General features: G+C 44.1%; 1 protein-coding gene across 1 annotated transcript in view; it reads right to left on the bottom strand.

The window, feature by feature from the left end:
• Positions 1–13,348, bottom strand: part of lypd6 (LY6/PLAUR domain containing 6) — a 259,919-nt gene extending 246,571 nt beyond the window's left edge. Inside the window, exon 1 of the mRNA XM_073026208.1 lies at positions 12,917–13,348. The gene's annotated coding sequence lies outside the window, so the exon portion shown is untranslated. The remainder of the gene's footprint in view (positions 1–12,916) is intronic.
• Positions 13,349–13,992: the final 644 nt, after the last annotated feature.

Below are 13,992 nucleotides of genomic sequence, written 5' to 3'. Positions count from 1 at the left end.
GGCACTTGATGTCACATGGAGCAATTCAGATCAGCTGAACTGACTTCGGGATGCAGTAACTCTGGAGCAAGCATTTCTGGTTGAATACATTTGCAAATGACTCAGTAAATTTCTACAGAAGTAACCGTGGAGAACAAGTGCGTTGATTGGATCACTGTCTGGCATGGAGACTCCAATGAATAGGATCGCACGAGACAGCAGAGGGCTGTAGCCTCCATCATGGGTGCAAACCTCCCTACAATCAAGGATGTCTTCAAACCGCAGAGTCTCAAGTAGGCAGCATCTGCTGTCTGAAAGGAGTTAGCTCTTTCTCCCCCCGTGGCAGTGTGGGTTTCCTCTGGGTGCTCCAGTTTCCTCCCACAGTCCAAAGATGTAATAGTTGGTAGGTTAATTGGTTATTGTATATCATCCTGTAATTAGGCTAAAATTATATTGGGGGATTGCTGGGAGGTGCGACTTGAAGGGCCTATTCCATGCTGTAACTTAATGAATAAATAAGTAAATAAAATCTCAATAAATAACAACATAAATAAAATAAATTTAAGGACCCTCACCATCCAAGACATGCCCTCTTCTCATTACCACCATCAGAGAGGAGGTACAGGAGCCTGAAGGCCCCACACACAACATGCTGGAACAGCAATCAGATTTCTGAACTGTCAATAAATTCCTGTGCAGTCCTCTTCTGCACTGTCTATTTTTATTGCAACTTAGAACCATAGAACACTACAGCACAGAAAACATGCCATTCGGCCCTTCTAGCCTGTGCCGAAACTTTATTCCGCTAGTCCCATTGACCTGCACCCAGTCCCTGACCTTCCAATTGTAATTTGTTATGCCTCTGCTCTACTGCTGCAACAAAACAAAAATTCACAAGGCCAGAGGGCATGCAGAGTGGGAAGATTCAAAGAGGGTGCGAGGAGTAAGTTTTTTTTTACTCAGAGAGTAGTGGATGCCTGGAATGCATGGCCTGGTATGGTGGTAGAGGCAAATACGTTAGAGGCCTTTAAGATATGCTTTGATAGGCACGTGGATGTGAGGAAGATGGAGGGATATGAACATTGAGTAGGTAGGAGGGATTAGTTTTTTGGGGGGGGGGGGGTTGATGTATTTTAGCTGGTTCAGCACATTGTGGGCCAAAGGCCTGTGCCAATGCTGTACTGTTCTATGTAACCCATGTCAGTGAGAACAATCCTGATTCTGATTCTAAACTTTTCGGAGCATTTCTTCCCTGTAGCTGATAACTGTCTGCCGCCTTCAACATCACAACGTGAACAGATTTCACAGCTTTGATCGAATCTGATGGCTGTGGGATCATAAACACGAGATATTCTGCTGATACTGGAAATCCAAAACAACTCACACCAAATGCTGGAGGAGCTCAGCAGGTCAGGCAGCGACCGTGGAAACGAACAGTCAGTGTTTCAAGCCGAGATCCTGCTTCAGGATAGAAAGGAAGGAGGAAGATGCCGGAACATAAAGGATGGAAGGGGGATAGCTAGAAGGAGAGTGGAGAGGAGAGGAGATTGGACCAGAGGAGAAAGGGAAGGAGGTGAGGCAGGAGAGAAGAGGTAAGAGACAGAGTGGGGAATAGGAAAAAGAGGGAGGGGAATATTCTTACCGGAAGTAGAAATCACTATTCATGCCCTCAAGTTGGAGACTACCCAGATGGAACACAAGGGCAGCCTCAGAGGAGGATAGGGACGGGACCGAGATGTCAACACTGTGGGATCAGATATTCCGTTCCTGTACCTTTGCACAGATGTGTTTTATGTCATCAGGTTGACGCCTATATTTTATGCAAGCTTGCATACAGTATCATTTTGGGATTACATTTTAAACTATTTTTTAAAAAGCTGTCATATTGTATGCTAGATGTTAAAATGCAAATTAAACCAGACGTAGAAGTTATTTCCTCAAAGACCATGAACAATAAGCAATTCAAAGACTGTTCTAGGTCATTGATAAGCTCTTCACACCCTTTGTGCTTGGTTGGAGCACCTTGGTCTCAAGCATTTGAAAATGGTCTGCTCTCCACCCACCTTTCAGGCGGTGGACAAGGAAATGAAAGCAGAGGCAGAGATTTGTAAATTGAAAACTCAAAAGGAAAATTTAGGCCACACTAAAAATGTTGGATTCTGATTGTTAATCTGCATCCTCTCTAAAACCAGAAATACAAAAAATACTCTAAACGTGGACTAATTAAATAAAGACGTTACACAACCTTCTGACTTTTAAACTCTGCATCTTGACTGATGCAAGGAAGCATGTGGTACCCTATCCATACCCTATTTACTTATACTTGGCCAAAATGCAACACCTCATACTTATCTGGAGTAAACGCTGTCTTCCGTTTCCGTTCCCAAATCTTCAACTGATCTACATTCTTCTTATTTTACAAGCTTGCTCACTGTCCACAACTCCAGTAATTTTCGTGTCAACTGCTAATTTACTAACCACACCAAGGATCTACGATCAACTTTATCGGATTGTCTGTCGATGTTCTGAAGATAGGTGGAGGGACAGGTAGTTTTGAGGAAGCAGGGAGCATGTGGAGGAACTTAGACAGTTTGGGAGAATGTGTCCACTATAGAGGAAAATGGGGAAAGCAGTGTCAGATGGAATATAGTATCGGGAAGTGTACGGTAATGCACTTTGGTAGAAGGATTAAAGGTGTCCACATATTCTAAATGGGGAGAAAACTGAGGGATCCTTGGACCCCTGCTGTTACACCATGGGCTCTTATCTTGTTAAGATAAAAACATCAGTATAAATAACTTTTCTGAGGTAATTTCTGTTAAATTATTGCTGCAAACAGTGAAGGGGTGAGTGTTGGTGAGGGGGATGAGCCGAGATGGTGTGTTGCAGAATTGTTGCAGATGGAGTTCCTTCACCCGTACAATTGGCCCGGACACGAGGCTGGGTCGCTCTGGGCACAGAACTGATTTGAACAGCTTGAGAGCAGCTTCGGGCTAGGTGGCAAAACCCAGGCCTGAAATGAGTTGCTGGGCAGCGTGGTCTAGGCACGGAGCCTTTCACTGCAGAGGTGCCCAGCTCCTAGTGTGAGGCGTGAGTCGCTCTTTAGTCAATTTAAACACGAGCCCAGACTGGAGGCAAGAGCTCTGCGATCTTCACTCCTCTCTCCAGGGTGCCAGTCTTTCACTGTCCGTCCTTTAGTCTACTTAAACACCAGACCAGACCAGACAGACTGAAAAGGCAGGATGTCGGGATCGGGATCTGGGTCAAGGGTCAATTTCACTTGCTCTGAAGACTGCCCTGGCTGCTGTGCTCCGTGCCCACTAATACGATGAACTGATAAGTGAGGCTTTGGGCCTACTCTGGGCTGCTCCAAGAACAGTAGTGGTGGTAGGGGATGTGGAGGAGTGTCTTAGTGGGGGGAGGTGTTGATCAGCCTTACTGCTCGGGGAGACTAATTATTTTTGACTCTAGTGGTCCTGGAGTGGATTCTATATAGCCTCCTCTCTGATGGGAGTGGGGCAAACAGTCCATGAGCAGGGTGGGCGGGATCCTTCATGATGTTACTGGCCCTTTTCCAGCACCTTTCTGCATGCATGTCTTTGAAGGCAGGTAGGCTACTGCCAGTAATGCTTTTGGTTTTGACTGCCCATTGCAAAGCCTTCCTGTCCCCGCTAATTAAAGAATAAAGAATTATATAAAAATAAAGTCAAGAGATTAAGGGATGAATATGGAATAACATGTGCATAAATACATAAATACCACTGTGCATTTACAGTGTGAACCACATTGTAAAAAGTGGCTTAACTGTTTACAATGCTGTGATGGAGGTAATAGAGATAGTGGAGGGGTTAGCGAGAATGGTTGACCAGATTAACTGCCTGGGGGGCAAAACTTTTATACAGGGCCAGAACACCTTGGAAGTGGTATCAGAGGTAGATAGGGTCATAAAGAGAGCTTTTGGCACATTGGCTTTCATAAATCAAATGAGTACAGGAGTTGGGATGTTATGTTGAAGTTGTATATGGCACAGATGAGGCCCAATTTGGAGTATTGGGTACAGTTTTGGTCACCTACCTACAGGAAATATATCGATAAGATTTAAAGAGTACACAGAAATTTTAGAAGAATATTGCCAGGAGTTGAAGACCTGAGTAATAGGGAAAGGTTGAAGAGGTTTATTTCCCAGAGTGTATGAGAATGAGGGAAATTTTGATAGAGGTATACAAAATTAATTTGGCATGGACTAGAAGGGCCAAAGGGACTGTTTTTGTGCTGTAGTGCTCTAGAATTCCATAACTCAATATAAAATGTCACATCAAGCAGTCTTTTTTAAAATAGATTAACCATGAATATTCAGGGCAGATTATGAGAGACTACAATTATTATATCCTTGGATTATACCACAGGATTATGTAATACATATCTTGTACAACAACACTCAAGCTGCAGTGACCAACATGCATGTTGTCAAGAAAATATTTCAGACAAGGTTCTAAAATTTGTAAAGAGAGAGAGTTTAGACTGTGGATTTACAGAGCATCATTTGTGTCAAAGACAAATACTAGCAGATGGTCAAGAAAATGGTGAATCATCTACAGCATTGGCTCCTATAAACAGGCTCACCATTCACCAAATCAGTAACTCAAATATTAAAGTACATTTGTGATTAGACCATAAAATATAGGAACAGAATTAGGCCATTTGGCCCCTCGAGTCTGCTCTGCCATTTCATTATGGCTGATCCATTTCCCTCTCAGTCCTATTCTCCTGCTTTCTCTCTGTATCCTGTCATGTCCTGACCAATCAAGAATCTATCAACCTCTGCCTTAAATATACATTAAGACTTGACCTCCACAGCTGCCTGTGGCAAAGAAATAACTCCACAGATCCACCACGCTCTGGCTCAAGAAATTCCTCCATATTTATCAAAGTATGTGTACCACATACAGCCTTGAGATTCATCTTGTGTGGGCAGCCACGAAAGAAAGAAACACTAAGGAACCCGTTAAAAAACCCACACAGCAAAGCCCATAAGAAATTAAATGTGCAGAAAAAAAGTACAAATCATGCAAAGAGTAAAAATAAATGTAAACAAGTAACACACAGAACATAAACCGCAGAGTCCCTGAAAGTGAGTCCACAGCCAGGAACCCCATTCAATATTGCAGCCAGTCTAGGAGCCCGATGACGACAGGACACGGACACAGAGCCCGGTTCAATGTGCAGTCCGTCCAGGAGCCTGATGACTACAGGACACAGCCATGGAGCCCGGTTCAGTGTGCAGTCCATCCAGGAGCCCGATGACTACAGGACACGGACACAGGGCCCGGTTCAGTGTGCAGTCCACCCAGGAGCCCGATGACTACAGGACACGGACACAGGGCCCGGTTCAGTGTGCAGTCCGTCCAGGAGCCTGATGACTACAGGACACGGACACAGGGCCCGGTTCAGTGTGCAGTCCACCCAGGAGCCCGATGACTACAGGACACGGACACAGAGCCCGGTTCAGTGTGCAGTCCGTCCAGGAGCCCGATGACTACAGGACACGGACACAGGGCCCGGTTCAGTGTGCAGTCCACCCAGGAGCCCGATGACTACAGGACACGGACACAGAGCCCGGTTCAGTGTGCAGTCCGTCCAGGAGCCCGATGACTACAGGACACGGACACAGGGCCCGGTTCAGTGTGCAGTCCATCCAGGAGCCCGATGACTACAGGACACGGACACAGAGCCCGGTTCAGAGCGCAGTCCGTCCAGGAGCTCGATGACGACAGGACACAGCCATGGAGCCCGGTTCAGTGTGCAGTCCGTCCAGGAGCCTGATAACTACAGGACACGGACACAGGGCCAGTTGGACCAAACAAGTGATGAACAAGCAGCTCACTTCCTGACCTGAGAGAGCATTTCCAGCAAGCCAGATCTGGAATGGAAGACTGACCAAAGCTGAGTAGAAAACTAATGAAGAATCTCAATGCCATTGTGACAAATGTACAAAATAAATTAGCATAGTAGTATCCTGCTCCTTCACCATCAGTGAACTACAGATTATACCTGCACACACTATATTCCCAAAACAAGACAAGTAGCAATATGACAGGAACTCCAACATCTAAACTAGTGGTCGCCAACCAGTCGATCGCGAGCGACTGGTCGATCTTTGAGACTTTCCCAGTAGTTCCCGAAAAAAATGAAAAATACACAAATACATTATGCCCAATAAACCTTTTGATGCAAATATGTAGTAACTTAGTAACTTCTACTTTGAAAAAGGACTGCTCAACAACTTCATGCCCAAAAGAAACAACTTTATCTAGGACGGTAAAACGATATTCGCATACAGAGGTTTTCACTAATACGCACCAGGCAGAAAAGACCGGAAGGAAAACCCTGCAACCCTGGAAACAATCTCTCTTTATCTCTCTGTAGCGAGGGTATTGCTAGATTACCATGATCCTAATTGGTATTAATTTATCTTTAAAATGCTCACATTACAACCCTTCTCCCACTTTAAATTCCAACATTCCCCAAATCTACAAGAAACAGGAAACAAAAACAGTGGCGTCATTAGATTACGTATCCCTGAAACTTATACTAGTGCCTCAGTAAGTTTACCAGTGGCTCAGAGGACATGGAACGACAAGTGTTAAAGGACTTGTCACTCTGTGAATATTTTTCACGACAGTTTGATGAATCCCTGGATGTAATGCAAACAGCTCAGCTTGTTGTATTTGTCAGAATGGCTTTCCAGGATTTTACAACAAAGGAAGACTTCCTCACTCTTTTGCACTTAAAGGGGGAGAACAAAAGGTGATGATATTTACAATGAGTTTTAAAAAAAGTCTGTGAAAATGACATCCCCATTCATAAACTGGTGGCAATTACTACTGATGGGGCCCCAGAAATGCGTGGTGTGTGCGTTGGTTTTTATAGCCCAACTTCCTGGATTATCACTGAGTGATTCATCAGCAGGCCTTGGCTGGGAAGGTCGTGGACTTTTCTCATGTAATGACACTGGTGGTCAAACTGATAAACTTGATTCGAGCAAAAGCGCTTCAGCACCGCTTATTCAAGGTGTTATTGGATGAGCTCGATGCCGCTATGGCCTGTTTGGTATGCTAGTTACAGTGTTTTCTTAGTTAAATTAATTTGAAAGTTTGACAAAACCATTTTATGTAATTAAAATACAATTAGCCCAAATAAAGGGCCTCAAGTTGGAAGTACAATCTGAGCTGTTTTTTCTCCAAACGATTTAGTAGGTCGAACTTATCTTTCACTTAGGCTGAGGTAGGGGATCTTGGGCTTAAAAAGGTTGGTGACCACTAACCTAAACAGATAATACTCTAACTTGGATTGCTTTACTTCCTTGCGTCAGAATTTCTTGTGTAGGAAGTCCGGCTGCTCTGGACTTCATGTCTATGGCCTCACTTTCCTTTGGAAGGCTGTTGCTTGCTTTTACTGTTTGCATGATTTGTGTTTATTTTCTCCCTCTGCGCATTTGGTGTTTGTTGGTCTTTTTTTAAAATGAGTTAGTTCAGTTTCTTGTTCAGTGGCTGCCTGTAAGGAGACGAATCTCAAGATTTTTAAAAATGATACAGGTGTCCCCTGCTTTACGAATGTTCGCTTTACGCCACTTCGCTTTTATAAAAGACCTACATTAGTAATCTGCTTTCGCATTACAAAGAGGATTTTCGCTTTTACAAAAACTTTTCCCATATAAATTAATGGTTCTTCGCTTTACACCATTTCGGCTTAAGAAAGGTTTCGTACAAACACTCTACCTTTGTAAAGGGGGGACACCTGTAATAAATGTACTTTGAACGTTCTAATTAGCTTTATCATCATAACAGCACTGCTTTTAAAATACTCACTACATTCACAAGGAAACTATTGATAGAGAAAAAACACTCTGATGAATAATTATTAACACAAAGCATTAACTGGTTTGTCTCCACAGATGCTGCTTGACTGGCTGAGTTCATCCAGCATTTCCGTTTTTATTAACATCCATAAAAAACTTTCAAATTCACAACTGCTTGGACAGTGCAGAAAGATTTAAAACAAGTGGCACAGATGAAGACTCTTCTTTGAAATGAAGATGAATGGAGGAGCAGGTATTTGCTTATTACTCATTACTACTGCAGTTCACAGGAGGTTAACATTATCAAATTGTCAATATACAACATAGTGCGTTTCTACGACTATTCATTATGCACATTTAACACTTCAAAGAGCGTTAAGAGAACCACGAGTGTGAGAAAAAGGATGTCAGTATTCTAAACCTAGTCATCCAATTTGTAGCATTTTCTAAAGATCCGAAAGAAAATGCAAGAGAAAAAGGTAAGACTAGGAAGAATTTGTGACTAGTCTTATTTAATTCAAACTGCACTTTGTTGGAAGTTAGTAATTCCCAACAAGAGGGATAGAAACGAGCAGCATGGTTTAGTGAGATTAAAGTTTGAACTGGTCATTATACCTGGTGTAGTTAAAAGAGCTAATTCTGCTTGAGAGTAGGCTCCTTCCAAACAGCATTCAGGGCCGTGTAATTGTATCAATGCCAGGAACTTGACCAAAATGAACACTCCAGAGTCAATGGTGCACACTGGAACAATAATGAGTGACAAAACACCCTCCGGGATTTTTATGTAAGAGGTCTAAAATAAATAATAATGGGCATAAAACAAAATTATAGTCTGTTTGTCTGTGTGTTGAATAAGTTCACCAGACCAGTGAAAGTCACATCAACTAAATCAGTCCAGGCTGCTCTGCACATCAGTTATGTCACAAGCACCTGCTGGCAGGCATTTTCCAATAAATTATCATATCCTTACCCTAAGCTTCTCCACGGTGTAGGGGATTTTCCTTCAACACATCAATAACTTTCCACATACAGCACTGTGCTAGAAGTCTTAGGCACCCTAGATTTTTTTATATATGGTCTCCACAGAGCCCAGGTCTCATCATTAAGGCTGTCCAGAATTACCTGGAGAGGCAGAAACAAGCGAGACAGCCAAAGTCTGCAGAAAATCTGTGGCAAGTTCTCAAAGCTACTTGGAGCAACCTACCAACTGATTTTCTTATAAAACTGCATCTAAGAGAATTGATGCAGTTTTAAACGGCAAAGGGCAGTCACACCAAATATTAATCTGATTTAGTTTTTTTTTAACTGTTTACTGCTCTTCATAGTAATTTTTCTGATATTTAGAAACTTTTAATATCATTACTTTTGAAAGCATCTATGCTTTACAGAATTTTTTTTACATTGGCCTAAGACTTCTGCACAGTACTCTACATAATAATAATAATAATAATCCATGCAGGAAATGATGCATTAGCACTATTCATCTGCAACAACAAAACAAAAGAGATGGTTGTTGACTTCAGGAGGGCACGGAGCGACCACTCCCCGCTGAACATCAAAGGTTCCTCGGTAGAGATCGTAAAGAGCACCAAATTTCTTGGTGTTCACCTGACGGAGAATCTCACCTGGTTCCTCAACACCAGCTCCATTGCAAAGAAAGCCCAGCAGTGTCTCTACTTTTTGCGAAGGCTGAGGAAAGTCCATCTTCCACCCCCCATCCTCATCACATTCTACAGGGGTTGTATTGAGAGCATCCTGAGCAGCTGCATCACTGCCTGGTTTGGAAATTGCACCATCTCGGATAGCAAGACCCTGCAGTGGATAGTGAGGTCAGCTGAGAAGATCATCGGGGTCTCTCTTCCTGCCATCACGGACATTTACACTACACGCTGCATCCGCAAAGGAAACAGCATTGTCTGGGAAAAGGCTCTGAAGCATTCGGGCTCTCACAACCAGACTATGTAATAGTTTCTTCCCCCAAGCTATCAGACTCCTCAATACCCGAAGCCTGGACTGACACCTTGCCCTACTGTCCTGTTTATTATTTATTGTAATGCCTGCACTGTTTTGTGCACTTCATGCAGTCCAGTGTAGGGCTGTAATCTAGTATAGCTTTCTCTGTGTTTTTTTAAATTACATAGTTCAGTCTAGTTTTTGTACTGTGTCATGAAACACCATGGTCCTGAAAAACACTGTCTCATTTTTACTATGCACTGCACCAGCAGTTATGGTCGAAATGACAATAAAAGTTGACTTGAATTTATAATTTAAGCTTTTTTTTGCATTGTTACACTTCCATAAAGATAACTCATTGATAATGTGGTGTTAATTAATAGATTATTGTGGTCTATTGAATGGATAAGATTTCTTGATAATGTAGAGATTCTTATTCAAAAGACCAAATAATCTACTAATTAATGCTATTTATCTGCTGATATCAATAATGCATGCTCCTTGGTGCATTTTGGGATGTTTCTTTAAATACATATTTTCAAAGTACATATATGTTACAATGTTAAGATTCACTTCCTTGCAGGCATTTAAAGGAAATAAGAAATACAATTTCATAGGCATCCATTAGTCTCACGAGACCATGGATTTGCACCTTGGAAAGTTTCCAGGGCGCAGGCCTGGGCAGGGTTGTATGGGAGATTGGCAGTTGCCCATGCTGCATGTCTCAGTCATCCCACTTCTCCAGGAAGTTCCAGGAGTCTCCCGCAAATTGATGGTGCTACCTCCCTGAAATGAATTTTTGCAGGGTGGGATGTCTGAAGTCTCTCCTCTCCACGCCACCGATGCTGTCCAAGGGAAGGGCAAGGGCCGATACAGCTTGGCACCGGTGTCGTCGCAGAGCAACGTGTGGTTAAGTGCCTTGCTCAAGGATACAACACGCCGCCTTAGCTGAGGCTCAAACTAGCGACCTTCAGATCACTACACCAACACCTTAACCACCTGGCCACGTGCCAACATTTCATGGAACTTCATAAACACACTGTCAATCATTGTGAAAAAGATGACAAATTGTGCAAATAAAAGTAACTACAAATCCAGAGTTGTAAGGAGTTCTTGAAGGAGAGTCAGTACCTTGGAAAATCAGTTCAGAGTAGCGGTGATTGAAGTTATCCACACTGGTTCAGCAGCCTGACTGTTGTGGGGTGATACTGTAAATAGATTCTGAACCTGGTGGTGTGGCAGCTATCTCAAGAAGGTGGTATGGCTTGGATGGGGGTCTTCCATGAATTAGTTTTTGGGTGCGGCAATAGGGTGTTGTTTACCACAACGCTTCACGCACAGGCGACCCAGGTTCAATTCCCGCCGCTGTCTGAAACGAGTCGGTACATTCTCACACAGTCCAAAGGCGGACCAGTTGGGCTCACTGGTCATTGTAAACTGTCCCATGATTACTTCAGGGTCAAGTCGGGAGTTGCTGGGCGCCGCTCAACGTTCCACAGGGTACCTCAATCCATAATGAAAATCCTCTTTCCGCACACCACCTTCCGTAGCTTTTCCACTCTGGTTTCCCTGACGTTGAGTGAGAGGCCGTCTTCGCGGCACCACTCAACCAGACTTCCAATCTTCCTCCAAAATGCGCTCCTCAACACCTCTGATTCAACCAACAACAGTAGTGTCGTCGGCAAATTTCAGTACGGCATTGGAGCTGTCCTGTGCCTCAAGTATTAAGAGAGTAGAGCATTAACTATCAGGAATCCACGTTGAGTTATTGGGATACATTGATAACTAGCAAAGCTGGATCAGTTGATTCAAGAGCTGAGCTGAGAAGGAGATCTGATCATGATGTTCACTAATGTTGAGACTCGATTAGGCCAATCGTCTCTTTTGGATTTACATCCTGTGGATTTACAAGGTGTTATTTTAGTCAAAATGCGCTATGCAGAAAGGGTAATTCACAACGTTCAGTATAGGGTTTGGCATCATTTTCACGCGCGATTACCCCACAAATGGCAAGGTTATAGGACGATAGGGAGATGCAGGTCGGTAACCAGAACTTCCGATACGCGCTACAGAACCGCAACGGGGAATTAATTCGTCTCAACATTATTCCTTCAAGTAATCAGGGCTCGCAGAGGAAGAAATGTAGGTTTATGCCAGGGACCAGCTGCCTCTGAAGAAAAAACCTGGAGAAAAGCTCAGGATCTTGCCACTTATATCGAAAATTTCTCAGAAGTGAGGGCGTCTCACTGGTAATATGCCCACACCGTATCCGCCTCTCGGAGTTGTTCAGGTGGGTTTAGGATCACAAGCACCAGTTCTCGTTCCGATACATCTCCGCCGACCAGTGTAACAGAGAGTACTTTTGATCTAGTAACTAATAAGGCGATTAAATTGCGCGATGCGTTAAACAATACATTTAGATTAAATCTTTCAACACTTGGAAACATCCCTAAAACGCGGTCTGGCACGTTCTTTTTTATATACAAGAATATTGTTATCTTTAGATACCTTCCCAGGCGAAATACTAGGATTATGACTACACCTCCACTTCATAACTACAGAGCTGGTAAAATGCTGGAAGCGGACTAGCTTCGGTTCAAGTTGCCGACGTTATTTCTAATCCAACTCAACACACCGATAGAGGGGAAATACTAAATTTGTAAGGTAACGTTTCTGCAAAAGCACTCACTCATTACCAAGACGACGCTCGCCTTTTCCTGCACAGTGCGAGTGAGTGAGAGAAAGCGATTGAGATTCCCTTACAGGAAAAGTGAACGCGGATTTGGAAATAATCCTAAAATCATACACTGTGAAAGTGGTCGGTTAATCCAGCTCCGGAGTTACTGGCACTCCTTTACAGTCACGGGTCGGTCCACAATGACAGGGTTCGTTCCAGACTCTGCACCAATACCTAAACCCGGTCTCGGGAGGACTCGTCGCACCACACACCCCCCGCTGCCTCACTCTCAGCGACAATCAAATTTAATTCAATTTTAACTGCGTGTAAAGCACAAAAGCCTCACAGCTCATCTTTGTACAAAGAGATGGAGTTCGACAGAGATCACGGGCGTTTATCAACAACAACGTAGCTGGGTTTTTTTTAAGGAAATAAACGTTTTGTTTTACCTGTCTGGTAGGAGGAAGGAAGGTCAAATTCAAAGTTTAACTGATGTTATCCAAACAGTGGTTGTAAAGAGAGCAGAGAATGGGCTCCAAACGCATCAGGTTTCCGACCGAAATCCCTCCACCCCTGTCAGGCGGAGCTAGCTCGCACTACGTCATCAGTATGACAGGTGAATATTATTATCACCCTTCGGTAGCACTGTAGAGTTCCAGAGGGTAACTAATATGGAAGCGAGAGTTAATGGGTAAGGGTGGCAGGTTTCCTTCACTCAACACCTGATATGAAACACGTTGAGGTTCGGTGGCTGTCCATTGTGCCCGACGTTGACGGGAAACCAGTGGGGGGAGTTCAGCTCTCTCTGCCTCAGAAGCCCGGGTCCAGTGGTACAAACAGACGCCACAAACTGGGGTTTTCCTTGCTTCCAGTGGATGACTGTGACATCTGTGTCCTCAACAGAGCGTTGTGAGCACCGCCTTCGTGGTCATTGGGTCTCATCCACCCGACTTCGCATGCCAGGACAGGCGTGTCCCTACCTCACCGGGGTATGAGGTCTCCGGTTACCCTCACCTGGTTTAGCCCGCCTGTCGAAGCGGTGTACCGGGGTGTGACCGCTGCCGCATGCAAACACCGACTTGGAGCCACGGGTGAAAGCTGAGCGTCCAGTGGGGACCAAAGTGAGTGAGCTGCCCCGGAATGGACACGGCGAGCTCCTGCGTCAGAGCGGTGACTCCTCCTTGAACAACCCACACACCCCGCGTTGAAGTTCATGTCGATCTAATTGACAAATCATTAATGATACCCCTTTTAGCTTCTTCCCCATTGTCCTAGGAGGAGACTGAACCTGTGTCACCAGCACAAGATGTCAGATGGTGTACAAAGGGTTACAGACCAGAAACGTTGACTCCTTTTCTTTCCGCAGATGCTGCCCAACCTGCTGAGTTTCCCCTGCACTTTCTGTTTTTACTTTGGATTTTCAGCATCTGTGGTTTTTACTTTCATTTCTAGCATCAAACGCCTCCACCATCCAGGCCATGCCAGAGCGATCACTGGAGGGTTAGCACTGACTCTAGCCTGGACA

This window comes from Hemitrygon akajei, chromosome 2 (genome assembly GCF_048418815.1).
Source record: "Hemitrygon akajei chromosome 2, sHemAka1.3, whole genome shotgun sequence".
In the NCBI taxonomy this organism is placed as follows: domain Eukaryota; kingdom Metazoa; phylum Chordata; class Chondrichthyes; order Myliobatiformes; family Dasyatidae; genus Hemitrygon; species Hemitrygon akajei.
This window is presented reverse-complemented; position numbering and strand designations above follow the sequence as displayed.